The sequence below is a fragment of the Pantherophis guttatus genome, chromosome 7 (assembly GCF_059756535.1).
Source record: "Pantherophis guttatus breed Tessera chromosome 7, ASM5975653v1, whole genome shotgun sequence".
NCBI classification, from domain to species: Eukaryota; Metazoa; Chordata; class Lepidosauria; order Squamata; family Colubridae; genus Pantherophis; species Pantherophis guttatus.
In genome coordinates, this window is record NC_142069.1 from 51,755,395 (window position 1) to 51,781,982 (window position 26,588).

A 26,588-nucleotide genomic window follows, 5' to 3' on the forward strand; every position below is an offset into this window, starting at 1 on the left:
CTGATATATGCAATAGTCATTTAATTTTTTTTTCTCAAGACTATCCCAATTAACCTAGAACTCAGGATGCACATGAAATAAGTACCTGCATAATTTAATTAGAATACATACTTTGTTCAAGTGGTATTTAAAACTACCCCTAGAAATTATGTCAGTAGCTTTTTGCTCATAGGAATGTTCCGGTTATTACACGGAATCAAAGGTTTTTCCATACATGCAAAACAGCTTATGTACACACATCTTATTAAGCATAGCAAAATTAGAGATTCAGAAGAGCTTCTGCATTTAATATTTGGGAAATATGAAATAAGTTTCTTATTTCTTCTACTTCCCAGTATAATGTATAATTTAATACTGAATATAATATAGAAACATATAATTAAAGTATAACTTACTCCAATAAGCTTTGAAATAGCTTGAAATAAACCTACTATAGTAAAGTGCTATGTGAACAGCATATTCTCAAAGACCATCACCGAACCATGTTCAACCTTTATAACTTTTATAGTTTGCTATAGTTTGCCTTGAGCAGGAATAGTTGCATATGGACAAGCCAACTAATATAATTTTCAATTTGGTTCTGACTGAATTCTAATAAAAGGTTATAATAGACTTCAGATACACTGTATCTCATGCAGTTAGTTGGCACTTCAGAATTTAACTGACATTTCCTCCCAGTTTGGCTAAATAATCAATTCTAGTCTGGAAAACACAACCAATACAAAGATTGTCAGACACAAGAGGAGAGCCCTGAAAAGGTCAGAATCTAATTGTTGATTTACTTCCTCTATTGATTAATTTGAAAGTAGTTACTTTCATGGAACTGCAGATATATACAAAAACCTATCTGACTGCCAATGTTTTTTGTTAATCCATCAAAACATGGGGATGTTTATAATATATAATATATATTATAATACTCTCCTAAAGAGTGGCTTACAGCATTCAAGTTAACAGGTTTAAGTAAAACCAAGTAACCTGGAATTTCTCCCAGAATGGTTTTCATTCCCAGTAATTCACCAATTTATCCCTTTGTTTCAATTTATCAAAGTCCTTATAGCCACTGAGTCTCTTGTTCTGAAGTCTGTAACTGCTTTTGAATTTAAATATATCCAGATTCATTTTGATTAGGTATCAACATGTCTTTGTGTTTAAACACAAACACACTTACTTTGTGGTTCAAAATAAGATCAGCTTGGCTTGTAGGCTCATTTTTAGATCTTATACTAGCATTAACCTGCTGTGTGCACATGCACAATTCATTCTGGTGGTTAGGCCAATTCTTTAATATAAGTCTTCCTTACCTTTCCTGAAGTATTTTAATACCACATTTGGTATCTTGAAGTATTTTAATACCACATTTTGTCACACCAGAGACAAAATCTTTTCCTATTGATGATGTTTCTTCAAGGGATTGTTCCATAAATAAAACAGGTTAATTTATAAGCTCCTTTCATCATTTTTGTTTCTCAGTAGCTTGCATCCTCTATTATGAGTTACCAGTTCTGTATTTAATGGTGAAGTGAAAGAGGAAACTTAGGACTTTGTTACTGACTACTATTAAGAGGTTGGATCAATCAGTGCAACTAATTGGTCAACAATTTATTCTAAACAAGCCTAATTTTGTTCACATTTACTTTTGTTTATCTTAGAATAATCAAACTAAGTAGAAAATCTGTATAGTAAATAGGTATGCTCCAAACTCCAATTCTTGCAGCCGGCCTACCAGTCTTTCATGTAAGAAGTCCAAGAGTCCAATTAACTTTGATATATACAATAACCTTTCAACACAACATAATATCCAATAGTTCCTAGTTTGTGTGAATATGGATTCTAAGTACAAATCCAAGTGTTGGCAGACTGGAGTAGCAACTGCTCTTGAAGTCCCTCCAAATATTTTTAATCAACTAGGGACTGTATTTTTTTGCATATTGCTTAATAGTTATAATTTCTCGACAATTTTTCATATTTCTATATTTAAATAAATATTTCTACTTCGTCCACTATATTTCAGCACATTGAAATATAGCATTTGGCTTTCATTGACATATAGCTTCCCAGAACTTATCTTCTCATTTCCACCAAACCTGTTCCTTTAAAGCTTTAACTTTTTTCCATTTTTAAATACTTTTGAACTAATAGTATTACCATACCATTTGCTAAATTCATAGTGTAGTTGTATGTCATTGTTACCATGTTCTTCTTAACACATGTAAATATGTAGTTAATTTTGTGAATTGCAGTAAAACTTTACAAATTAAGTATCAAAAAGTTGAATCATTGCAACTGGACCAACATTTGTTAAACTGGGAGGTTTTGTTTTTCATTCAGGAAGCTTCATCAGTCAAAATAAAAAAGAAATAGTTAGGCAGAGAGTCAGAGAGTCATTGGAATGTACCAACTCTTGTCACACCAACTTCAGGGATTTCTCCCCAAAATGTATTATGTCAATGAAGACTCAATCATTCAGACCAAAGGTATCCAAAAGGTTGAATCATGGCAACTGGACCAACATTTGTTAAATTTTTGAGGGGAAACCCCTGAAATTGATGTGGCAAGAGTTGCTACATTTCAAAGACTCTCTGATTCTCTGCCTAACTAATTTTTTATTTTGACTGATGAAGCTTCCTGGATGGGAAGCTAAATGTCTCAGTTTAATAATTTTTTGTCCAGTTGCCATGATTCAACTTTTTAGATACCCTTGGCCTGGATGACTGAGTCTTTATCAACACTTTACAAGTTAAGGGTACCATCAGAGGTTCTACTTATCTGCTTTCCTAGCCAGGAAAGACCGTGCGGATTTTGAGAAAGGAATGGAATAGAGTAGGCACAATAATCAAGTGATAGAAGGCAAATCCATTGGCAACTTATTAAATGGCAAGAAACCTAGGAAGAAATATTTCAAATCATTCAAAGAAAATCCATCTCAATGAACTCACTATGAATGAGGATTAGCCAACATGAAAGATAGTTACTGACACCTATGTAGCAACTGTTTCCTTGATCTTATCCAGTGCATACTATGACATCTCTAAATTTATCTATCATACCATCATGCATACAGCTAAGGTGATGCAGTGATTAACATGGAGTATTGCAGGCTAATTCTGCTGACTGCCAGGAGTTCAATCCTGAGTGGCTCAAGGTTGATTTAGCCTTCCATCCTTCCGAGGTCAGTAAAATGAGAACCCAGATTGTTGGGGAATTATACTGACTCTGTAAACCTCTTAGAGAGTGCTGTAAAGCACTACGAAGGGGTATATAAGTCTAAATGCTATTGCTATTGCTATATCATAGGATGGAAGTCTGTAGGATTGAAGCATAATAATTTTAACATGTTTATATTCTAGTATGACATGAAAAATTGCAATATTATGAAACCTTGACTACTTTACCTTTATAACGCTTTATATAACTTTATATCCAATTATTAAATTTGTATAGTGATTTGCATTATTTGTGTAATAATATAATTACACAAATCACTTAAATCACAGTGATATTTTTCCAATTTAAAGAACAATTGAGAATAATGGAAACTTTCTTCCAACCTTTTATTCTTCAATAAAATCAATTAAATTTCACTCTAAAAATCTGGATTATTCTGCTGTGGGTTATCATTCAGTCCTCAAAGTCTGCAAACTCCTGCTCAAGTTTTTACTGGGAACCATTTTTCTTCCTTCAGCTACAATAGCAATTCCTAAATTCAAGCACCAAAATCCTGAAATTAGCTAACAACCTTTTTTCACTGAAAGAACAGATGTCACTTAACATAATTCTTCTAAAATAGAGGATAGGAAAAGAATGGAGTATAGTAATGGAGAAAACAAGATATATAGAATTTATAATTGTTGCTACAGAACTAGAATTTAGATCACAATATAGCTTTTGATAGGACAAGCATTTTTCTAGAGCTGGTTCCAGAATCTTTTTCAGTCTGTGTGTGCTGGAGTTTTGGATAGATTCTTGAACCATTAACAGAAACAAAAGCAAGTTGCTATTGAAAGATCCAAGAAGTCTCTGCACAAGTTATGGTAATAAAACTGTGGCCTTCTTCATACATCAGAGGTCTTGTCACTGGTGAAATGAAGCCACTAATAACTCAGAGGTGTGTCATTTTATATCCTATGAGATCTTGCTATGCTGAGAGATACGCAATATCTGTATACATGTTAATCACAGTGGGTTTACAAAGGGCAGAGCCATCAACAGCCTTTGCTATCTTGCAATAAAAAGGTTAAAACATAGTAAAAAGAAATTCTTGCATACCCTGAGAAGGGCATATAAAAACAGCATCCTGTTTTGAAGATATGAAGAAATGGGTGACATTTTTTCAATATAATATAAATGAAGAAAGAGGGTTTTTTTTAACTGATTCCTAACAAAAGACTTAATAACCAATATTTCAAACTGTCCCCCATCCTATCCTGGATTTAAGGACATAACTATATAACAAACCCAGGGCCGGATTTAGATGAAAAGAGGCCCTAGGCTATTCCACTTATGAGGCCCTTTCACCTATAGTGAAAGTGTAATTTTAATTTTGCTAACAATTTGAATGTAGGGAATGTAGGCCCCTCTTGATCTTGAGGCCCTAGGCTGAAGCCTAGTTAGCCTATAGGAAAATCCGGCCCTGAACAAACCATTTAAAATGTTGATGATACCATATGGCTATCAACATAATCTAGAAGTTTGTTTAGTCTTAAGTATGATTAACCAACAATAGCAACAATTTATCATTCAGGGTCAGAGATGATGAAGGAAAAAAGAGGGGGCATCTTAAGCAATTATATTTTAAAAAGGAAATTCAATTGTAGGTTTACAAAGCGATAAAATGTGGTGTTTTAGTACAGTGACAAGGCCTTGCTACTCACATATACATTCCTTGGCTATAAAGGGCATACTAACAGACTTACCTAAAAAAGGAAAAGAAAACATGTTTCCTTTTTAGTCTATTAAAATAACCCTCATTTGACTCATGAATTAGGAAGAATCTTGAGTTATTACTAGCTGGGCTGATTATCTAGATACATCAGTTATTTCAAACACATTACTGTGCCCTGTTTTATCAAATTATCGTCCTGTCTCCAACCTTCATTTCGTGGTGAAGGTTGTTGAGAGTGTGGTAGCATGACAGCTTCCTCATCACCTGGATGAAGTGGATTATCTGGATCCGTTCCAGTTGGGTTTTAGGTCTGGGTATAGCACGGAAACGGCATTGGTCGCATTGGTTGATGATCTCTGGAGGGCTCGGGACATGGATTGTTCCTCTGTCCTGATTTGAAAATAATCAGTATTTGGATTCTTACTAATGTTTAGTTTCCTGTGTTAATTCTAGTAATAGCTTGTGCATTTTGAATTGGTTGGGTTAGCAGCTCAAGTGCATTTGTGTAATATGGCTGATGGGCACAGACTTTGGCTACAATCCATACTCTCCTTTGCTCAAGAGGCTCATAGCAAAGGGGAGGCAAAACACTTCAGAACAAGGATCATGTAGACTAGAAGAAGAGTTATAACAAACAAACAAATATAAGCCTGCAAACACTACTTGAAAGGGAGAGGCCTATGTCTCCTCCTGGAAAGCTTCTGCAACACCTGGTTGATAATTCAACTAATCAAATCATACTCTTTATTATATTTAATGACAAGTTTTGTTGACAATTCTTAGAAATAATATGCTAGACTAAAATAGTCCTTGGTCTGATCCACCAATATTGCACTTATGTTCTTATTTTCCTCCATTTAGTGGCATTCTGATTTTGAAATTAAGACCATCATATTCATCCTGAGAAACAGAAAGGGCTTTGCAAATTCTTCAAAAAAGTCCTATTTGGTCATTATTCCTAAAGTATATTCTCATGCATGTCAACACATTTTCATATTGCTTCACTGAGAAAACAAACAAACAATGTGAACAGGTGAAGTGAAATGATCGTAGCCCTGATCCCTTTCACCTGGAACCAGCTGAAAATGCAGCTCGCGAAGGCCAAAAACGTGGAGTGCAGAGGCTGAAAATCTGGCATGCGAAAGACAAAAACACGACACATGGAGGCTAAAAATGCAATGCACAGTGGCGGCAATGGGTTGTGGTGATCCCCGCAGCCTGGAACAGCTGATTGGCGGTATTCCAGGAAGCTGATCCAACCGCCAATCAGCTGCTCCTGCTGAATCAGGCTGCGATAACGTGCTGAAGCTGACCAGGTTGTTTGCTGTTTGCTGCAAGGACAGTAGTCAGATGAATACCGATGGATGCTGATAGACAGAGGCAGAATTTTTTCTTCTTGTTTTCCTCCCCAAAAACATATGTGCATTTCATACTCTAGAGCGTCTCATACTCCGAAAAATACGACCTATTATGTAACTGGTGCTAAGGTGCTTAAATGTTTTGTTTGGAAATCTTGCAGAGTATGTGGTATGTTTAGAGAAAAATGGAAAGCAGAGTTGAAATTGAACCAGTTGCAATCATTTGATTATTAATAAATAGTTTAATGATGGACGTATCATTTGAGGTGCTCATGGAGTGGGAGCTTTCATTAAAAATATCTGTATCATACAATATGGCTGGGGCTTTGCTTAAAATTTAAGTAAAATACCAATGTTGCCCATTTCTTCTTTCACTGCTATTCTAAATACAGGTTTGGTGGTTGTAAGGTAGACTGAGTGCAGGAAAGCTTATGTCATCATAAATTGTCACAAAAGATGTCACAAAAATATACCAGGGTGTTCTCAGTTAGTAACACACACAGGAACAAACACACATCCTTCTTCCTCATCCACATACACAGAAATTCCAAAAACAGGGCAATTCACTTTTCTCTGAAAGCTCCAGAACATTTTACCTAAAAAGTAGTACTTTCAACAATTTCCACCCTGGGTGGAAGGGTAGCATTGAAAAACCTTCTATGAGCGGGTCACCCCACATGCCCTTGACCTCCTTTGGCTGATAGCATCCCAGCTGTTCAACGACACTCCACGTGGCCTCAGATCGCTTCCAAACCAGCAAGAACCAACCGGTGACAGCAAGTCAGTCAAGCCTCCGTCTCACGGCATCCCTCCCTCCACAGATGGATCAAGACGGTGCCTTTCCATTGGGCAGCTTCCGCGCGTTTCCCATTGGCCAAGTCCGAGGTGGGGCCTGAAAACAAGAACTGCCCGATCGTGGCCCAAATCATACGTTTGCGGCACCGAGATTTTGCCACCCACCCACCCTGGGATGTGATAGGAACTAAAGCCAAGCAGACCCAAAAGGGTTCGATACACATCGGCCTGGGCAGAAATATACACCCCTCGCCCATCACGGTCAACCGGTTTCTCCCGGAATTGAAGAGGAGGGGGAAAGGGCCGGACTTTCCAACGAACTGGATACGGAGAAAGGACGCGTGATGCTGCGGCTGTTCCTGTCGCCGCCTTAATCTCCGCCTTAGTCCTGGTCCTGCGGCAGCGCACAATTAACGGACTGGCCCCAGAGGTATAGACGACGGCGTGCGCCGGCCTTGTCACCCGTCCCCAAACAACCTGCGGTGCTTATCCCAGTAAATTGAAGCCCATTCAGAAGTGCTTTCAAGATGGCTGCTTTTAGGTCCGGGTGGAGGGAAACGTAATTGCAATGCTAGAGGCTATGGCCTCTTATAAAGGTAAAACTGGTTTTGTTTAGTTTCCTAGCATAGGGGATTCGGGTGCAAAATGTTGCGGAGTCGGAAGAGGAGGGATGTTAATCTGACATTCGGCGTGAAACAAAAGGGTCCTCGGCTAGGCTCCCGTATCGCCCCATAGCGTGATGTCTGGGTCGGGGTGGGAAAAAAAGGGGAACTTGAGTAAGTGTCCCCATGCCCCCTCGTGTACGCGGCCTAAGGTGTATCTTTTTGTCTACTGGGGCGATTGGCAATTTCACAAGCCACTGGTCATCTATCAAATTGGAGGGGGGAGGCGGGGTTTGTGCGGTTACCTCCCCTGTCCTAGGGCAAGCAGTTCTGCAAGTGCCGGAGAAGGTGGTAAGATTTGAGGGTTTCTTTGTTCGTTCAATTTTGTGGCAGCCTTAGTCCTTCGGCTTTACCAACGGTTCACTAGAACCTCTCCCACGCATCTCCCGCTTTCGCCCACACGTACACTTAGCAAAGCGGCCCATGAGGGAGGCATCCACATGGTGAACGAGGGGTTTGCCCACCAATCCAAAGCAATGCGCTCCAACCCCAGCAGCAGCCGCCGCGAGGTGGCAAAAAGGACACTCTTCTCTGCCTTCCGTGCCTGGGGTGGGAAACGGTGGGCAGACGGGTCATAACGTTCCTATACAGTGACACGCACTCCGAGGTCAGCAGCGTTTTAGGAGCATGGACAGAAACACGAAGCGGTAGGCAACGGGCACGCTTGGCTAGAAATAAACAGATCGCAGGCTGCTGCTACCGCCCCTTGCCTCCACCCCAGCCGCCCTTCCCAAGCTGCGCCAAGGGGGACAGGGTTTGCCTTAAAGAACCCACTGCATGGATCTCTTTTACGTTACCTGGCTTCGTCTCTCTCTCTCTCTCTAGCTTGGGCTGAGTTGGCTCTAAGCTTGCCGCTGCCGCGCCGGTTCCTGCTCCCTGTCACTGGGTGAATGGGATTATTTATTTATTTCCCGTGACGTGATCCGCAACGTGAGGGGGAGAAGGCGGCGGCTGAGCGGCCTTTTGTGCAGCCGGTCTGAGGCTGCCTTCAACCGGAGGTCGAGGAGGAGGAGCGGGAAGCAGCTCGCGGTCACCCGACCTGTCCTCGCCTGCTTTTGTTGTTGCGGCTGCTGTTGCTCCCGCTGCGAAGGATTGGTGTCAAGGGCAGTCAGGAACACGAGTAGCATCCCCCGCCTAGGCGAAGTAGGGCGGAGGTTGCCTGCGGAGGGAGGCGGAGGCGCCTGCTGCTGAGCTCCCGTCTCTAAGCCGGCAGCTCTTCCTTCTCGTTGGGCGGCCAAAGAAAAGGTGAAAAACACGACGGAGTCTGGCAGGATGCGGCGAAGGAATTGCGAAGGGACTCAGGAGAGCCCTGCGAGAGTCCCGTTGACAGGGCGGCTGTAACCCGATTGCGCTAATACAGTTCGAGGTGCCGCTTTGCTTAACGCCTTTTCCTTTATTAGGAGGGTGAAGCTGCTGCAAAGGCAGAGGAGCCACCTGTCCCGTTGTTACAGCGAGCGCCTCCGCTCGCTTTTGCGCTCGATCGGTCTACTTCGGAGCAAAGACAGCACCACCCTACTTTTCTCGCGTATCCGCGTTTTCCTCCGATGGTCTGGATGGGCCCTGAGATCCCGGAGAGCAGTTCTCCGCATCTCCCTGCTCAGAGTCAGGATAAATAGGAGTGCTTTTCACTTGTTCAACTGCATCTTAGGTTGTAAAGCGAAGTAAAATTCATGAGCCGCTCTTCGCGGCTTGCGGGAGGGTACCGGTTTCACTTGAGAGGCAGCAAAAGGGCAGACTTATTGGCAAACTTATGTTAAAACTGCAACTGTAAATTACTCGTACTCTTTCCCCTGATTTATAGCAATGTTTGGGGCTAAATTCTGGCCTCATCGCGAGCCGCCTCTTGCAGGATTCCTCTTCCAAGTGATTAGGGAGAGTTTCTTGCTTTTCATCCTCTATCTCCCATAGGGTCTGCAGGAGAGAAAAGGAAAACTGAAGCTGCTGTCAATACTTGATCTTTCCTCCCAAGTTAGAAAGGGCCATTTCAGATCAGGGGAAGAATTAAATATCTTTTTAGAGGATGCTTAGTAGAAAATATTTCTACAGTTCTGCCATCAGTTCTAGTCCCCAATCCCTTCAAAGCTGTTTTAAACTGATTAGCTGTTGCCTTCATTGCCAACAATCCTAGGATACAGCAGGGTTGCCTTTTTAGTTTATTTTGTGCAACAGCTTTGAGAGATTGGGGTACAGAAATGCTTTTCACTTTTTCCAACTGCATCCTAGGTTATAAAGGGATGTAAAATGTTTTACAGTGCTTGCACCCCAATCCACCTCCTTATTTCGGTTTAAGTTTATTTGTCTGACAATCTGTGCCAGTTTCTGGGAGCTGGAAGAGTCAATCCAGCTCTGCTCTTCGAAAGACTTTTTAGCATTGCAGCCAAACTTCCAGGAGACAAGAATTTCCAGAAATGAAGAAACTGCTTCTGTGCAAGCTCCCCAGAAGGGCAGCAAATCAAGCAATTAAACTAGCCTCACGTTGCTTTCAAGTGTAAAGCAGTTGAGCCAAAAAGAAACTGGTTCAGCTGCTGAAGGATGGATGTGGGAGTAATCCTAATGTGTTACATCATAGAAAGCTGTCTTTTGCTCACAGGAAAAAACGGACTTGTCTCCTTACTATCTTTACTTTGTATCACATTTATTCTCCCCCATCCACTTTAGAATTCCCACGGATTAAAAAACAATAGATTCAAATTTTCTTCTATTTGCATCGAGATCTAAATATTACAAGACATTTTTAGATAGATTAACCTCACTGACTGTATGTAAAGGTTATTCCAGGCATGTTTTACAATTAGCTACATCTGATATAAAAGAAACTCTCCATCCTATTGGTTTTGTGTATTGTTTTAATTTCTATTTTGGAAGTACACTTTTCATATGGGATTTTCCCAGAGCCATTGCTATACTAATAGCATTAAATATATGCTGTCTTTCTTTAAACTAAGATTTAACACTGCCAAATCACTTGGCAATTTTTTATTCTTGCTAGTCTTCAAACGTGGGGGCTCAAACCAGTGGTGAAATCCAATTTTTTTTACTACCGTTTATGTGGGCGTGGCTTGGTGGGCGTGGCTTGGTGGGCGTGGCAGGGGAAGGATACTGCAAAATCTCTATTCCCACCCCACTCCAGGGAAGGATACTGCAAAATCTCCATTCCCACCACACTCTGGGGCCATCCAGAGGTGGTATTTGCCGGTTCTCCGAACTACTCAAAATTTCCGCTACCAGTTCTCCAGAACCTGTCAGAACCTGCTGGATTTCACCCCTGGCTCAAACTCTTTCGGTGTACAGAACCTGTTCCTTAAGCAGTCAAAAGGGATGGGGCTTCTAAATATCAACAGACTCTTTCTACTCAAGTATAATAAAATCGCATATACAGGTGGTCCTTTACTTATGACCCAAATTGGGACCAGAATTTCAGTTGCTAAGCAAGGCAGTGAGTCATACCCAATTTTACATCCTTTTTGCCATAGTTTTTAAGCAACTCATTGCAGCTAAGTGAATTAGAGGTCATTCAATGAATCTGGCTTCTACCATTGACTTTGCTTGTCAGAAACCAGCTGGGAAGGTCACAAATGGTGATCACATGACCCCAGGGTACTGCAACCATCATAAATACATGCCAGTTACTAAAAGCCTGAATTTTATCATATGACTGTGGGAATGCTGTAATGGTCATAAGTGTGAGGACCAGTCATAAGTCACTTTTTTCAATGCCATTGTAACTTTGAACAGTTGCTAAATGAATGGTTGTGCATTTAGAACTACCTAAAAAACTATTGCATTCTAAATCAAAATTAAAAGCAAAACAATATGTCAATGAAGACACATCCAGGCCAAAGGTATCTAAAAGGTTGAACCATGGCACCTGGACCAACATTTGTTAAACTAAGATGTTTTGCTTCCCATCCAGGAAGCTTCATCAGTCAAATAAAAATAAAATAAAATAAAAAATTAGTTAGTTAGAGTGTGAGAAAATCGGTGGAATGTACCAACTATTGCCACACCAATGTCAGGGTTTCCCCCCCCCCAAATGTATTGCAATGTGTCAATGAAGACTCAATCATCCAGGGCAAAAGTATGTAAAAGATTGAATCATGGTAACTGGACCAAAATTTGTTAAACTTTTGGGGAGAAACCACTGAAGTTGGTGTTGCAAGAGTTGGTACATTCCAAGGACTCTCATGACCCTCTGCCTAAGTAAATTTTTTATTTTAACTGATGAAGCTTCCTGAATGGGAAGCAAAATGTCTCAGTTTAACAAATTTTGTTCCAGTTGCCATGCTTCAACATTTAGGAAAAGCAAGACAAGTAAAATCAGTTAAATAGACTACTGGTGGAAGTAATTATGCTTCTGGTTGTGAAAAAGTGTAAGTAATGCAGAACATCTATATGTTTTTCTGTAATTTTCTGGTTAGGTATCTGTGCTTCAAGAGTCCATTTAAATTGTACATTTTGGTCCATATGCCAAATTACTATTGGCACATAATGCTACTTCTTTTTTTCCAAAGTTAGCTTTACAATTGATCCTTTTAATACTACCATGAAGAGTGCAGAATTATCTTCTATATGATTATACAGTAAGTACATATTTTGTACATAAATATTATTACCCATAGTTGTTTTTGAGTGTAATCTTTTTATGCTGACCAACTTGGATTAATTCTGTACTGGTTTATAATGCACACAATAAATCAATTGATAAATCAGGAACTAGGAATCTAAATCATTGAAATCTTTATGGAACCCTTCTGTACAAACTGATACATTATGTTTGTATAATTTGGGGCAAGAAAACCTTTCGGATTTTCATCGCTTACCTTTTCTGGATGTCTGCATATCTTTTCTGCTAAATTCATTTGGGTCCTACTAAGATATAGAGATTTATCAACAAATCACTCACTGTTTAATGCCTTTTTCATTTATTTCGTAACTGAGTCATCCAATATGAGATGTGGCAGTGTGAAATAATAATCCCTTCGGCTTAGTCAATTCTAACAAACAACTTGTTCAATTGTGTAAACATTTTATTAAATTAGCAATCCTATCCTATGGAAATCTCACATATATTAAATTTCCTTATCACGGTGAAGTTCTTACTGCAATGATTCGAAATAAATTATATACACTGATAATAAAAACATTCTGGAGATCTCTGTAAAAAAAATTGATGCTCATCAGTCTGGAAAATATGTCTGCTTCAGAACATTCCCTTTGTCAGGACAAACTTGGTTAAATTGTCCTCAAACCAAAACTAAAAAAAATATCAAACTACTTGGTATCTTCCCAAGATGTTTGCTGTTGTACTGAGACCATCCTGTTGAGCATTTTGCTCAAAAATTTAATATTTCAGTGGTAGTTGGCAAAATCTTCTGAATCCAGGCATAACTTCTTCAGCAAATTCACTGTGTCTTTTATCCAGTCCTCTTATCCAGTCTATCTCACAGGGTTGTTGTAGAGCTAAAATGAAAGATCTTTCTGTAAGCTGCCTTGAGCTCATGTCAGAAGTACCTAGCAAAAGGGAATTGTCTTAGCATGAAAACAGAAATGCCACTGCCTTTCTGCAGTGCTTAGCAACAAAGCCTGGGATATGAGAAAAGAAAGGCTAAGATTTTTATATATAAGAGGAAGAAAGCATAAGGAGCAAACATGCAAGATTTGAAGTAGGGCTGGATATAAATTCTGTATCATAAATTCTGCCTACTGAGAGACTGTTAACTCTCTTTTACAGCTATAGTTTTAGATCACAAGAAACATTTCATTCCTACCCATATTTGTCTAAGTCTCTGGACAGTTATAGCTAGTTTGTGCTAATGTTAGAAAGCCTGACCATAGCTGGAGGAAAAGCAACATACACATCTGATAAACAATAAGTAATGCAAAGAGGTGTTCCCCAAACCCTGCCTACCCCATCAACTAACTCAAGTAAATGAAAAATGGACAGGAATCAAGAGAGCATGTAATAGGATGAACAAGCTGTATCTGCATCTACAACTCATATATAAATTTTAAAAGTGTACTGGATACTTTACCCATACTATGTCAAAAACAATGTTCAAGACAGCATAGAGGCAAATAATTTTATCTTCACAAGTTTGTGTTTTTTTGTTTTTGTTTTTTTGTGGTCTTCACTGTCATGCAATAGACATAGTTACATGCATAATGGGATTTCATAATTAGCTGTTTGGAAAATTTTACATCATCCTAACTATCTGCCTATTCTCCTGACCTGTTTATGTCCTGCAGCTTCACAAAAAAGCAGGAAGAAGTTAACCTTGGAAGAAATTATGTCAGTGGCCAGTTCTGTTTGTACATTTAACAAAACCTTTCACAGAACCATCAGCTCTGGCTTCCAAAAATTTCTCAGAGCATTCAAGAATCTACTAGATCACATAAACATGACCTGACAGCAGGCTATATAATATATGTCCAACATCCAAAGATAAGGAATAGTATAATGACCAAAGGTTACCATGTATCTTATCATGATAGGAGAAACTACATCCTGTCCAATATTCAGATTCTTTTTATCTTACTCAAGGAGCAAATTAAGCCTACAGCCTGCCACGTGGATTTTCCTGATGACAGCCTAAGACAGCCTAAGACTCTTATAGAGCTTTAAAATTCTGGGCTGACTTTTTAAAGGTGGCATCTGGAATACTTCAAATAGTACATTTGAAACTATTTCTGTTGTCTTGATCAGGAGACCATGACAAGCAAAGAGGCCAATATATCACTAGAATTCATCCATCCAGTTGGTTGACCCCTCTGGAAAAAGTCCCACCCAGTTCTGAGGAGCAAGCTAGCATTATGACAATTTTTCTTGAGGCATGAAAGAGAAGATGCCTCATTATTTGCCAGCTGATGAATATGCCCTAAGAATAGTCACCATATGACAACTGGCTGACTCTGAGATGCCTGGAATTTATTTATTTAAAATTTGTATGAGCATCCGTCTTACATAGATGGGTCAAAATATAATGACAACAACAACAACAACAACAAAAATCTCTTAATTACAAAATAAGAGCAAACAATAATACAATAGCCAATGCAACATAACAAACATACAATGGAATCAACTAACACACCCTACATTTAAAGTAAGCTGATGTAGGTAGTGAAAAGATAATGAACTTCAAACACCTATGTGGCTATGAACCTAAGGAATTTAACTTCTAGGAGGATTTAGTGTAAAATGTATGAAGATCCTTCCAGTAAGAGATAGGAGTTTCCAAGGTGAGGATTGGAATTGAGTCCATTAATTTGGTGGCTGTTGGGGGTCAATGACCTAGGTCTGTGATGGTGAACCTATGGCACAAGTGCCAGAGGTGGCACACAGAGCTCTCTATGTGGGCATTCTTGCTGTCACCAGCTGATCTTCTGATTTCCAGCGCGCACATGCTCTCTGGTCAGCTGATCTTTGCGGGTGCCAGAGTGCTGGAAAATGGCCCAAAACGGCCTGGAGTGCCAGAAACCTGAAGACCAACTGGCTGGTGCATGCATTCCTGTTTTTTGGCTGTTTTTTGGGCCATTTTCAGGCTGGAAAACCCGAAAAACGGCTGGAAAAAGACCTGGAAAACGGCCTGCAAATGACCAAAAAAAAAGCCCCCAAAACAGGCATGTGTGCATCGGCGAGCTGGTCTTTGGGTTTCTGGTGCTCTGGTGTGTGCAAAGGCCAGCTGGCCAACATATGCATGCGCACTGGCCAGCTCATCTTTGGGTTTCCAGTGTGTGCACGTGCATGCACGCATGTTCCGAATTGGGCACTCAGTGCTGAAAAGGTTCGCCATCACTGACCTAGCTGGTGGCTTGAATTCTGCATTAAACTGATGATAGCCTAAATGTGTGGTTATTCACAACTCTTTCCTTGCTCCTACTGTGAGTTAAATAATCTAGAGGTTGGACTTCATGAAAATAATTTCATCTTTCTTTGATATAAAAACAACTGACTTGTTTTCTAAGCAGAAGGAAAAGACAGACTGAACGGCAGACAAGATATCTTAAAGCTTCTTAAATCATATTGATACACAAAAGAAAATAGTACAATTATTGAAGTTGTTTCATTGGTTCTGTGTCTCTCATAGATATAAGTGGAGGAAAGGAATAATGGGATTCAGTCAGCACTGGGAATACTGGGAAATTGCAATTTATGTGTCTGTTATAGTGGTCTATTTAGAGCCAGTTTCTAAATGGAAACTGAACTTAACTAAGCAACCTTTTCCATCACTTCTAATCTTTCCAGAGTTACTTTGATGATAAGAGTAGAGGTCCATATTTTTTTCAGATTGCCAATATCTGTACTTTGCAGCATATTGTTACATGAGCATTAGGAAAAACTATAAACAGTGAGACACATATTGGTCTTATGGCACTGTGTAGGATCTCTTACAACTATGTCTGCCATCAGACTTTTCTACCAACAGTTCATACTGCTTTCCACAAAGTGTTTCATGAAGAACGTGATGAAAAAATGATACCTGAATGTGCTGCTGTGTTTCCATAGTAAAACACTTAGAGTAAATCTGATACTAAAGTTATCCTTAGTGGTCATATATTTTTTCACTACTAAAATCAATAGGCCATTCCTTCATGTTGAAACAGTGCCAACCCACTGATGTCAATGGGACAGCAATTATAACTAAGAATGGAACCTGGCACAAACTTTTCTGCTGAGCTGCTGCTTATGTCCCAAAGTCACACTGCACAGATGGTGTGACAAGCATTGGCAGCTGTTTTCCATTGTATAACTAGCTGGGCAGAGTGTATCTCTGAAGGAAATTAGGAATAGCACAGAACTGCAAGCCATTCCTGGAAAATAGAAAACTTGATTACTTGATCCACAGAATTGTAGTCAAAGGTAAAGGCAAGGTTAACTATTTTTTAAAAAAGAAACCAGTATAATGGGAAACATAAAAAGAGGAAGTAAATACAATATGAGTGTATGTATTAAAAGAAGTGCATTTCTGTTCTGGAAATACTTTCTGTTAATGTTACATTAAATTTCCAAGGGAAAAAAAAGTAAATTATAGTTATATTTCAGTCTATGAAACTGGTAGCCTGTCATTTAAGTACATTGTCCTTTCTACTATGACAGTGTTGCTTTATGAAAGTTTCCAGCTATGAAGCAACAGCATAAGTGTTCAAAACTGTTCTATTCTTTAAATATTTGACATAATCTGTTTGAATAGTAATAATTAACATTCATGGGTGTCAGGAATTAGTCTTCTTTTCCTAATCTGGTATTCTTAAACCTGTAACAGCATTCAGTTTATAGTATTTGCAGCAGCCTGAAAACTCTTAAAGAGAAATTTTGGGTCAAAGCAAAGAACACTATTTTTTGTTGTGGTGGTGGTGGTTTGTTTTGAATGCATAGTAGGGCTTGCAAACTTCCAGAATTAATCACTGAAGTATGTGTGTCTTCCTCAGACTTATGTAAAAGGCTGAAAAAAATAGGTTGTTGCTTTAATAATTCAATCTTGGAAAAGATTGCCTTAAAGTGATAGTGTCAGCTGCCACCTTATGCTTGCTTGTGCTTCGCTACATTACGGTGACAAACTGCCATGAACTGTGGGGATGGAGGAAGGCAAGGGGGAAAATGAAAGTAAGAGCTGTATCTCTTAGGGACGCTGCTTCAAGGTCATCTGACATACCAGCTGCATACCATCTTGTGCCTGGACTGACCATTACAAAAACAGCCTGTCTCAACCTGTCTGGTCACATGGGGTGGGAAACAGGAGGTAACTAAGGGAAGAAAAGTTGAACTTAGGGATTTTGGAACAGTTCTGGCTATCCATTACTGCAATACACTTGACTGCTAATAAACTATACCTTTCTCAACAAATGGAGCCAAAGATTGTTTCTGTTTATAGGTTTAAGTGGTGACAGGTCGGAGAGATGAAGACAGCCAAATGTTATGTTCTTGATTGGTGTGCTGTGAAACATCATCTGATGATCAAATTCAAAGTACTATTCAGTAGCATTTTATTGCCATAAGGTAGCTTTTAGGTAAAACACATGTACCTAAGAGTTTTTACCAAAAACACTTCAGGCAAACTTTAGAATTTTAATGCATTTTACTGCATTATTATTTTGTTAGCATTTTTTATCAAGGTAAACAAAATTCTTGAGATGAGTAACAGTTTTTGGCCAGAAGCATATAAGCTGCTTTAAGAAAACCCTCTTTCTTGAATACCAGTTCAGAATTTAAAAGTGTTTCAGTTGTTTACACTGGGTGTCAGCAACCTGTGGCTCTAGAGCTGCATGTGGCTCTTTGGGCCCTCTGCTGTGTCTCCCTGTACCATCACTGGCTGGCTCCATCCCTCACCCTCCCCTACCAGTCATTTCTTGTCTGGCCTGAGAAGGTAACAGCAGGGCAGGGGTGGGTTCTACTTACCTTTACTCCTGGTTTTCATTGTGCCTGCGCGCACATGCTTCTGCGCATGCACAGATCACTTCTGATGACGTCCAGGTCAGTGGGTGGAGCCTCCCGCCAGTTTTATTACCAGTTCTTGTGAACCGGTCCAAACCAGGAGCAACCCACCACTGCAACAGGGGATGGAGAAACAGCCAGGGCTGATTCTCTGGTGCCTCACTCTTGCTAGAGCTTCTTCCAGCCATGTTGGTGCTGGGCATGCCTCAGTCGCTTGGGCAGATGCGCAACCTGCTTTCGGCCCTGAGACACTGGCCCGACCTGGCCGTGACCAATGCCAGCTGGTGGGATGGGAATGGGATCTGGGAGGAAGGGATGACGGAAAGGGTGATGGGCCTGCAGTGCCAGCTGTGGCTTTAAGAAGCTTAGGGCAATGGGAAAAGGGGGCTGGCCCTGCTGAACCTCGCATGCCCACCCCGGGGATCAGACTCAGAGAAATCTGAAGGGCCCTCACCAAAGACGCTCACCCGTTATCCACCCCCCCGTGTGTTTCTCTATATCTGTATGTGTGCATGTTTGTGTGTGTGTGTGTGTATCTTGCGCTCCCTGTCTCTGTGTCTCTTCTCTCTCTCTTGGAAAGCCAGCAAGCTCTCTTTGGGGCTCTTCATTACTCCTTTCTTCTTTTTGGAAATCTGGGCTGGCTGAGGAACAAGCGCAAGTTGCAGTGAGGGCGTCCCTCCTCCTTCCTCCCCTCCTTCCCTCATCACCCCCTGGCCAGCTGTGGTGGAGCCAGGAGGGTGCGCACAAGAGGAGGAGGAGGAGGAGGAGGAGGAGGAGGAGGAGGAGGAGGAGGAGGAAAGTGGCTTGTGCTTGTTCCTCAGCCAACCCGAATTTCCAAAAAGAAGAAAGAAAAGGAATAGCAAAGATCCCCAAGGAGAGCTCTCTGGGCTTTCCAAGAGAGTGAGAAGCTCCTTTTCTTTCTTCTTGGCAACTTTCTGGAAATTCAAGCTAGCTGAGGAACAAGCGTGAGCCATGGTGGAGGCTTCCCTCTCCCTCTCCTTCTCCTCTTGTGATCCCCTGGCCAGCTGTGGCAGGGCTGGGAGAGTGCACACGAGTGGGGAGATCCTTCTCAAGGAGCGGCTGGGCTCGGCCAAAGTGCAGCAAAGGTGTGTGCAGGGTGGGTGGCCACTTGCTTAAGGAGGGTCTCCCCACTCATGCACAAGCTCCTGGCCCCACCACAGGTGGCCAGGGGATCACGAGAGGAGAAGGAGGGAGAGAAGGCAGAGGAGGGAAGCCTCCGCCATGGCTCGCGCTTGTTCCTCAGCCAGCCCGAATTTCCAAAGAGAAGAAAGAAAAGGAGTAGCAAAGAGCCCCAAGGAGAGCTCACTGGACTTTCCAAGAGAGTGAGAAGAGACAGAGAGAGATACAGAGATACACACACAGAGAGGCAGACACACACACACACACACACACACACAGAGAGAGAGAGAGAGAGAGAGAGAGATACAGAGATAGGGAGAGAGGATAAGATAGGGGGAAAGAGAGAGAGATACAGAGAGAGGGGGGAGAGAGACACACAGAAAGAGGAGAATAGAGAGAAGGAGAGAGAGGGGGAAGAGAGGGAGGGAGAGAGATACAGAGAGAGGGGAGGGGGAGGGGAGAGAGACATAGACACACAGAGAGAAAGATACAGATGGGGGAGGATAGGGAGGGGGAGATAGAGATACACACAGAGAGAGATAGAGAGGGGGAGAGAGATAGAGGGGAAGATACAGAGAAAGAGGGGGAGAGAGAGAGATTGAAGGATTTTGTGGTTCCCTGTGTGTTTTTTAACAACTGGTTCTTTGCCCTAATGACCTACTGGGTAGGCATGGCTAGGGGGTCATGTGACTGGGTGGGAATGAGTTACGTGAGTTGGCCACACCCACCCAGGTTTTGTGGCTCCCAGTGTTTGTTTTTTTCCTGTAGGAAACAGGTCCAAATGGCTCTTTGAGTGTTTAAGGTTGCAGAACCCTGACCTAATATCTATACACGTGTCTTTTTCAGGTTTATAACCTGGGTTAATAAATTCCAAGTTACTATAACAAGATATGTCCAAAATAAATAAAACATATGATAACTTTAACATGATAGCCTCATGTAACTAAAATATTTGAATTTTTATAACATGTTGACCTACAAATTACTCTCATCCTACTTTAGGATGTTGTACATATGAAGAAGAATTGAGCATGTAGAAACATCAATTCTGAATTAAGTGATCTTGCTTAATTGTAGAAAATGTGTTTTGTGAATAAGGTTTCACACGTCACGTACTGCATTTTTCATAAAAAATTGTAATAACTGTCAGATTCATTTGATGGCAAAGTTGCCAAAGGATAACTTTGTAAGGCAATTAAACAAACAGAACTCTAACAGAAGAAAATAGGCAAATGGCATTCTTCCAAGGAAAGAAAGAAGAAGAGAGCTTACAGTGTCATTTGTCTTCATTACCTTTTTGCTCACATAGTGGACAACAGGAAACTGGTTGCAGGCTCTCTAACCTGCGAACTGTTAATGAAAAAAATCCTTGGTGGTAAACAATCATACAAACGGCCAAAGTCAGAAAGACTATGAAATAAAAAATCTCTATATAGATTGACTTTGAATAAATTCTGTGGGGCTTAGTAAAACTTGTTTCTGAATAAATATCTACAAGGTGGCACTGTCTATAAACCCTGGCATATAATTGGGTTTTTAAAAATCCACAACTAATTATAGAAACATCTTTTCACTCCATGGAAAATACATTGGGTCTAATTAAACAAATCTCACTTACTTACTTACTTACTTACTTACTTACTTACTTACTTACTTACTCTGTCTGTCTGTCTGTCTTTTGATATATTTACAGGCCATAGATTATTCATAAACATTCTGCACATTATGGATCTTTGGCTTACAGCAGCTAAAACAAACTCAAAACTGGAATTCTTGCAAGAGCCACATCACAAAACTGATTTGCCTTAAATAACAACAATATTTCACAAAATACTGTAAATATATTTTTAAATTTTTGTTCGCCTACTTACAGTATAAGCATTTCAAATGGTATTATTTTCAAAAATTGTGTTTCAATTCAAATATTTGCCAACATTCCTAATTTTACAATGAAGAGATTTTTGAGAAAAGACCTGATTGTTTTGTTAGAGTGCATTTATTACAGAACAATAATCAGAATCCTCATATTAAAATAGGAATGAAATTGAAAGCATATCAGAAAAGTTAATTTTTTAAAAAAAGTTAAGAAAATTATGAGTTGCATGGAAAGAAGAAAGTTTGCGTGGAAAGAAGAAAGTTTAAATAGCATGAATTTTACTAGAAAATTGTATCCCTGAAAAGAAAAAAGAACTTAAGTCAAAGTCAAATAAAGTCAAATCAGTTACTATAATTCAAAAAGGCTCCTTCTAGCTCTTATAGTCAATTGAATTGAAACTACTAAATAGTTATTTGTATTATATCTTTAAAAAACCTTAATTGGTTTAAAAGATATGTCCTGTTTTTTAAAGAATTTACCAGGTCACATAATTAAGGAGCAGTATCGTCAAATTATGTACCAGAAAAATTTAATTGTAATGTATCTGTCACATGAATCCTATAAAAATACGAATCCTGTGAAATGGTTATACCCTATATGTTTTGGGATGTACTATTCTGTTGTAGGAAACCCCACCCCCAGATTAAAATATTCTTTATTCTTAATATTAAAAAGAGGCAGAATATTTCCCCAGAAATGGAGAAAAATATTAACAAAAGCAGAAAGCAGCCCCAGTCTTCCTGCCATAGGAAAACAACTTCAAACTAAGAAACTTGAAGAGCTGAGAAGAGCTGAGAAACAGTGTGAATGATCTGGGTGAGAGATTTCTAATTTCCGACTTATACTGATAAATGAGTCCCCTGGAAATTAGCTTGGGTGAAGGTGGGACCCTAAAGGTGGAATTGTTTTCCTTCAATCTCCCAAGAAAAGTGGCAAGCAAGCCTGAGAGCCATTTTTAAAACTGGAAGAAAGAAAGATAAATGAACTTTTTAAAAGAGTGAACTTTGAAACTAGGAAACTGGACTCAAATATAATATAAATTTGGGGACCTCAAATATAATATTGACTAACCTGGAAGATTTTGGGGATTATAAAATTTGGATTTAGAGAACCTTTTTTTTTGGAAAATTTGGATAGGAAAGGGGAGAGAAACAGAACAACGGTAACACCTACAGGCAGAAGGAAATAAGGAATATAACCTGGAAAGGCTGAAAAAGATAAAGACTGGCTGTTAAAGCAAAGAATAATTGTATCAACAAGCTGTTCATGTTAGATAGCTGAGACAGAGAGTGAAACACTGAGACTGTTTAAAATAGTGTAGCTCTTGGAACTCAAGTGGAAGCTAAACAGATAAAGTGAACAGAAGCTGAGAACAGCAAAATATTTTATTTCTCTTTTATTTTTGGCCCTGTGAACTCTCCCTCAGAAGATATAAAATAGTTGGCAGTTGAATTTTGAATTTTGGTGCATGTGGATTATAAATTTAACAAGAGAGGAAGAGAATATCTTTTGAAGAATAAAGGAGTCAACAGTTTAATAACTCTTGGATTACAATTAATAGATTTACTTTCCCTTTTTTTGTGGGTTACAATTACGCTTAAATTTGTTAAAATATTTCAAAATGAAGAAAACTACATCTGCACCATCTTCCGCAGCAGCAGCAGCATCTAACCCAGCAGGTCAAAGGTCATTGGATGCTATGTTGCAGCAAGAGAAAATGAACATGATCCAAGCCATGATTCAGACTATGCATGAAGATATTAAGGAAAGAATAGGAAAAGTAGAGCATAAAATAGAGAATTTTCAATAAACAATGGCTAAAAATGAACAACACATCCAGAAAGTAAAAGAGAAAGCTGAACAGCCAGAGAAAAGAGTGGAAGAGGTTGATTACAGACTTACCCTAGCAGACAAAAGTCACGAGAGAACAATAATATCACTTGAGATGGATAAGGCTGATTATTACATGCGATTTCAGAATATTGAGGAAGAAAGGGAGAAAATTTGGTGGAGATAATGGCAGAACTGTTGGCAAATGCTTTAGAGATGACCAAAGAAAAGGTGCTTGCTGAGATGGATGAAATATTTAGAGTTCATACTAGATATGCGAGAAGAAATAGACATCCTAGAGAGGTACATGTGAGATTTACTTAAAAAGCAATAAAAGCAGGGATACTACAACGAGCGAGAGATGATCCCATAAAATATAAAGGGAAAGAAATAGTAGTTTTAAAACAGATTCCCAAAAGAGTGAGAGAAATAAGAAAGGAGTATCAATTTTTGACAAGACATTTACAAGAAATTTATGGAATAAATTTCAGATGGCTGATACCAGAGGGAATACTGGTGACCTAGATGGATCAAAGACATAGATTGGTTTCCATAGAAAAAGCAGAACAATTTTATGAGCACTATTTAGGGCTGCAAGAGGAAAGGAGAGTAAGAGAGGAAAAAGAGGATAGGCAACAAGAGGAAGCTATAGGTGAGAGAGAAACGCAACAAAAAGAAGATGAAAGAGAGTTGGAGGAAATAACAAAGAGAGAAGGAGCAATGGCAAAAGATCAGAGACAGACAAGAACAACCAGAACAGTAAAACCCAACTATAAGTAAAATGATGGAAGAAGAAATAAAATTACTGTCAATAAATATAAATGGATTGAATTCAATAAATGGATTGAATTTGACTATAAAGAGGAAAAGGACTTTTAGTAAATTAGAAAAATTAAAGTTGGACATAATTTGCCTACAAGAGGTTCATATTAAAAAACAACATAAAAAATTGTTGGTATATTCTAAAATTGGGAAATTACATAAAAGAAACAACAAATGTTAAACAAATTATTACGGATGAAGAAGGGAAGATTTTGATGGTGGAGATAACAATGAATTACAAACAGATACTTTTGGTTGCACCAAATAGTAACCAAGAGGACTTTTATGGTAAATTTCATAAGAAAATAATAGAATTGGAATATGAAAATATATGTGCAGTAGGAGATTTTAATGCAATTGTGGATGCAGAATTGGACTATAAAACTAGGAAAGTAAATAAAAAAGCTAGGAAGATACTCCCAAAAGCTTTTCTTAAAATGGCAGAAGAATTAGGTATTCAAGATGTATGGCGCGAGGTATACCCCGAGAAAAAGCAATATTCATTTTATTCAAATTGGCATATGTCTTGCTCAAGAATAGATATGATATGGATGACAGCTGAACTAAGATCTAATGTACAAGAAATAGACATACCCTGTTTTCCTAAAATAAGACATCCTCTGATAATAAGCCCAATTGGGCTTTTGAGCACATAGCAATAAGGTCAAGCGCTTATTTCAGGGTTCAAAAAAATATAAGACAGGGTCTTATTTTTGGGGAAACATGGTAGAAACAAGTAATTGGGAAGACTATAATCCAATAAAAGTTAAATGGAAATGACAAAAAAGGAAATCAAGATGGATGCTGAATCAATCAATATTAAAAGACAAGGAGTTTATTCAATTCATGGGAAAAGAATTAGACTTTTTCTTTAAAGAGAATAGAAAAGAAGAGACCTCATTACAAAAATGTATGGGACACAGCAAAGGCATACATTAGAGGTTTAGTCTAGTTTAGAAAGTGATACAAAACTACTATGAAAAATTGCATGATCAAAGACAGTTTCAGAAGATAAAATAAAACAATATTTAAAAAAAGCGGAATTACCTAAAATACCTGAAACAGTGAAAGCTATGTTATATGAATGTATAACAATGATGGAATTAACAGAAGCAATTAAGAGACAAAAGAATGGTAAAACACCAGGCCCAGATGGTCTACCAGCAGAACTCTATAAAAACTCACAAAATTCTTTAAGTATACCAATGTTGGAAGTGTTCAATGAAGTACTGCTAGAAGCAAAAGTACCAAATTCATGGACGGAAGCATATATTACTCTCATACTGAAAGAAGATTCAGACTTACAATGGCTAAAAAATTACAGACCGATATCCTTACTGAATGCTGGCTATAAAATATATGCTTCAATAATTGAAGAAAGACTAAAAAGGTTCCTAAATCAATTTATACATTCAGATCAAAATGGATTTTTACCTAAGAGACAAAGACTATGAGAATAATTTTAAATACACTGGAGTACTACAAAGCACATCCAGGGAAGCAAATGATGTTGGTTTTTCTAGATGCACAAAAAGCATTTGACAACATGAGCTGGCAATTTATGCTAGCACAATTAAACGATATGGGGAGAGATTTATTAATATGATTAAGGTGATATATTATAAACAAATAGCAAAGCTGATGATAAATGGAGATATGACAGAGAAGGTTAACATTAAAAAAGGTACAAGACAAGGATGTCCCTTGTCCCCTCTATTATTCATATTGTTTATTTATTTATTTGTTTAAATTTCTATACCACCCTTCTCCAATATAGGACTCAGGGCGGTGAACAGCCAAAGTAAAAACAAGACATACATACAAAACATACAAAATCTAAAAACTGATTAAAATAATTAAATATCTTGGCCGTAATTAAAACTGTTCCAATTTAAAATCAATTTAAAATTTGACTCAAGCCAGCCCAGCTAGTTGAAATACATGGGTTTTCAGGGCCCGACGAAAAATCCGGAGGTCTGTTATTGTACGTAACTCTGGGGGGAGGTTGTTCCAGAGGGTGGGCGCCACCACAGAGAAGGCTCTCCCCCTGGGGGTTGCCAGCCGACATTGTCTGGCGGATGGCACCCTGAGGTGGCCCACTCTGTGTGAGCGTACTGGCCGGTGGGAGGCTATTGGTGGCAGAAGGCGGTCTCGTAAGTACCCCGGCCCTAAGCCATGGAGCGCTTTAAAGGTGGTCACCAACACCTTGAAGCGCACCCGGAAGACCACCGGGAGCCAGTGCAGCTCGCGCAGGAGAGGTGTCACATGGGAGCGCCTCGTCGCCCCCATAATCCCCCGTGCAGCCGCGTTCTGGACCAGCTGGAGCCTCCAGGTGCACCCCAGGGGGAGCCCCATGTAGAGAGCGTTGCAGTAGTCCAGGCGGGAAGTGACGAGTGCCTGAGTGACTGTGCAACTGTCCATATTGACACTGGAAGTATTAAATAGAAATATTAGACAAGACGCAGAGATAAAAATATAAACTACAGGCATTTGTAGACGATTTAGTCTTCATTCTGGAAGATCCACAAGAAACAGGGCCTAAATTTTTTTTAAAAAGAGGAATATGGCAAAGTGGCAGGATTGAAAATAAATAAAGAGAAAACTAAGATATTAGTTAAAAATCTTACAGACATGCAGAAAAGAATTGATATTCAGATTACTAAGAAAGTGAAATACTTAGGAATTTACCTGACAGCAAGATGTATAACTATTAAAGAAGATAATTAACTATAAACTGATGCAACAAATTAAAGCAGATCTGGAGAAATGGAAGAATTTGCAATTATCA

At 39.3% G+C, this 26,588-nt stretch overlaps 2 protein-coding genes across 6 annotated transcripts in view; one reads left to right on the forward strand and one right to left on the reverse strand.

The window, feature by feature from the left end:
• The window catches only part of SLC16A7 (solute carrier family 16 member 7), a 130,871-nt gene extending 122,034 nt beyond the window's left edge, over positions 1 to 8,837 (reverse strand). The window contains exon 1 of one of the 3 annotated variants that reach the window (XM_034402681.3): positions 8,498 to 8,837. The gene's annotated coding sequence lies outside the window, so the exon portion shown is untranslated. The remainder of the gene's footprint in view (positions 1 to 8,497) is intronic. The other 2 variants (XM_034402682.3, XM_087874135.1) reach the window with 2 other exon arrangements.
• LOC132711246 (uncharacterized) overlaps positions 5,188 to 26,588 on the forward strand; it is a 29,965-nt gene continuing 8,564 nt past the window's right edge. For 2 of the 3 annotated variants that reach the window (XM_087874136.1, XM_060689739.2), the window contains exon 1: positions 5,188 to 7,634. The gene's annotated coding sequence lies outside the window, so the exon portion shown is untranslated. Of the gene's footprint in view, positions 7,635 to 8,525; positions 10,529 to 26,588 lie in introns of those variants that run through there. The other variant, XR_015728977.1, reaches the window with a different exon arrangement.